This window comes from Diabrotica virgifera, chromosome 7, assembly GCF_917563875.1.
Source record: "Diabrotica virgifera virgifera chromosome 7, PGI_DIABVI_V3a".
NCBI lineage: Eukaryota > Metazoa > Arthropoda > Insecta > Coleoptera > Chrysomelidae > Diabrotica > Diabrotica virgifera.
Window position 1 is genome coordinate 36,815,448 of NC_065449.1, and position 3,860 is coordinate 36,819,307.

A 3,860-nucleotide genomic window follows, 5' to 3' on the forward strand; every position below is an offset into this window, starting at 1 on the left:
TATATAAAAATGCAATAAAGCAGGACCAAGAAAGGACGGAACAACTCTCGAGATCTTCGTAGAATAAATATTATTTGAAACCAAACAATTAATTATTTATCCGTTATGGTTTGTAAGGAATACTTTCTTAATAATATTAAGATATATAAACGTATATAAACGTATATAGTATATACGTTTATAATATAATGTGTCTGAGGGAAGCGTTTCTCGCGCATTACAACAGAAAAACAGAAGACAGTAGGTCTTCAGAAGACGACTTGAATAGACAAGGCTAATAAAAGGCTATCCTACACGTAAAATAACAAAATACGATAAAAACTATGTTAAATGTCATACACTTCATACCAAAGCCAATACACGAGGAAACATAACCCTAACTGCCCTAACAGGAAATTGGTTTTGGTATCTATGCAAATCATTGAAATAGTTTTCATTTCTTCGTTTGACCTGACCAAACAATTGAACTCTTTATTCCTGAGCCTTTTTTCAGACCATGTTCTTTCCCAAATTTTTATTGTGTATGCCATTAACTCTATCCATTTATAGTTCTTACAGTGCTGAATGTCACCTTTATCTTTATAGATAGATAGATAGATAGATAGATAGATAGAAATATGCTTTATTGTCACTGAAAATTATACAATTTTATGGACAAAGCTTAACATAGATTCACGAAAAAGATATACATAACAATAACAAATACAATTTTATAAAATTAGATAAATCGTCAATAAAAAAAATATAAACAAGTTAAAAAAGTGAAGTAAAAAAACAAAAACCAATATATTGCAAAATTACTATAAATTGCAAAATTGAACATACAACATAATAAAACACAAACAAAGAAACTAATAAGTTTAAGCTGCTGTATGTGACACCCAAATATATACAGGGTGTTTCATTAATAATTGTCCATATAGTAACTGGAGAAACCTTAGCACAAAATACGAAGATTTAACCTAAAACACTTAAATAAAATGTGGTTCCTTACTGAGTTACAGGGTGTTTTATCTAAGAATTTAAAAACTATTTTTGCTCAGCATTTTAAAACTATTCGACGCAGTGCCGGTTTAACCTAACTTCGGGCCCTGGGCGCTAAATATTTAGGGGCCCCCTTAATTGTTATTCGTTGTCAGTTTTTTTAACAAGAAAATAAATGTATTTATTGTAACATACAATATTTTCATTCATACAATATCAATCCATACAATATTTTTTTAAACCAAACAACAAGAAGAAGAATAGTAAATGTAAAAATATTCGAAAAAGTACATTCAAAAATATATAAAAAAACAGAAAGTTACACAAAACAACGCATGACAAACAAAAAAATATATTTAAAAAAATACATATGACAAAGATTAGATGACTTTTTCTTGACTAGGCATTAGTAATCTGTCATATAATACTATCACAATTCAGTTGCTCCAACATTTTCTATAATACAATAGTGATATGCGCCTAGATTTTCTTGACCCAAATTTAGCGTTAAATATATATTTATTCTTTTTAAGAGGACATTTCATGGGACTTTATTAATGACACGAATATGAATGCGAATAATAAGTTTTCCTATTTTGTTCACATCATTTCCAATGCATTCTTGACCTGTTTCCCGGAAAAGTCTTACTCTAAAAGAAAGGGTCAGGCGGGTGTGGTGAGTTGGTTTAATGATCAGCGGCGGCTCGTGGGTCAATCTTCAGGGGGGTCATTTTGGTTTGAAAACTTCAAACTGTTGATTTTTTAAAGTATTTAAAAGATCTTTTAGCATTTATATTTTAGATAAAAAATACAGACTTAGATAAAACTCAATACTATTTACCCTAGTTTTCCGAAAATTAAATTTGTCTTTTTTTAGAGTAAATCTTTTAAAAAATATAGGAAAAATGGTATGAACAGGTTATTGACTGATATATAGATAGGAATATTTATAGTATAATAAATTGTAAATTTATTAAAACGAAACTTACTTTAAATATTTTTATATTTTAAGTCAATTCTTCTATCCTTTAGTTCTGCAAAATAGTCTATGACCTTCTCATTGAAATTTGGAATGCTCTTGACAAGCGTTTTCTCGATGCTCAGCATAGACAAGGCACTAAGTCTAGGTTGTCCCATCGTATTACGCAGGAATGTTTTTACTCTTTTTAAAGTAGAAAAACATCTCTCACTTTCCACGGTTGTCATAGGGAGTGTGCACAAAATATTTAATAACTTCACTGCTTCAGAAAATGTTTCAGACAAATTCATGTTAATAAAAAGCTGAAGTATGGCTACTGCACCAGCACTATTGCGAAAATCCTCACGACAATATAAGACTTCAAGTTCCGATTTTAGTTTGGAAATATTCACTGTGGGATAATTAGCCGTCACCATTTTTAAAATATTTTGCGGAAAGTTGGTAGTGTATGCTTCAAATTTCTCTATGTAGAATAACTGTGAAATCATGAGATGATCATTGAAACTAAACCTGTGATTTATTTCAGATATAATAATATCACAAATTTCAAGTGCAGTTCGTCGCTTTGGATCCTCTGCAGTAGTTTTTCTTTTTTTTGCTGTTGATGTGCTTGGTACTTCTGATTCCAAAATAGTATTTCTAATTATTTGGATATTGTTGTTAAAAGACAGGATACAATTTTTGACAGATATAACATCAATGTCTCGCATTTGCAATTGTTTAAACAATATATCAACATGGGGCATTATTTTATGGAAAAAATTTAACCAAAATAAAAAATGCTCATCTTCCAAATGTCTTTTTAAACCAGTTGCTTGATTTATATTGTTACCATCTTGCTCCTCATCAATAATTTCCTCTAAGCAAGATTTTAAATCATCTTTATAAGTGTATACAATTTCAACACATTTTGTATTGAAAGCCCATCGAGTAGGCGCAGCTTTAGGTAGCCTTACTTTAACCACTCTATCCAGAACCATCGTACGTTTTGGAGATCGGCCGAAAAAGGACGAAAATCCGTGTAAATTTGCAAAAAATATTTTTATCGGTTTGTGTTGACTCGCCGCTTTTTGGAGGATAAGATTAAATTGATGGGCATAGCAGTGAATGAAGTGTGCATTTGGGTATATTTCTTTAATTTTTGTTTGTACTCCTCCCAGTTTACCGCTCATGACTGATGCACCATCGTAACTTTGGGCAATCAATTTTTCAGGTGCTTCATTAATTTTTAATAATTGAAGTTCTTCCAATATTACATTAGTTAAATGTTGTGCTGTAGTACCTAGGGGGTTAACAAATTTCCAAAATCTTTCATGTACAATACCAGTTAATACATATCGCAATATGATAATCATCTGCGTTTTATTGGAGCTGTCTGTGGTCTCATCTACTTGAATGGCCACAAAATTTGTCTGGCCAATCTCCTTCATGATATGAGTATGCACAATGGCTAACATTGATTCTAAAATATCGTTCTGAATTGTTTTCGATGTTCCTTTAAATACTGTACTTTTTTCAATGTGTTCTTTAAACATTAAATCCAGTTCAGAAACAAAATCGATAAGGCCCAGAAAAATTCCACGATTATTGGAGCTGTCACTTTCGTCATGACCGCGCAATGCAATTTCGAAAACTCCACAAAATTTTACACAGTCGATTAGTTTGTTTAAAATATACCTATTTTTAGATACCAATTCATTAAAGTCATGCACAGATTTACGATATACACTATCAAGTTGCTGTCTTATGTTAACACGTCCTAAACTTGCGTAACTCATTGATGAATTTATATGAGTAGTTGAAGAGGCATGTTTTGTAATTTTCACTTTTAAATGCTTAATGTCAGTTACTCCATTTTTCGCCCATACAGCGTCATTCGAAAACAGTAAACACGGAT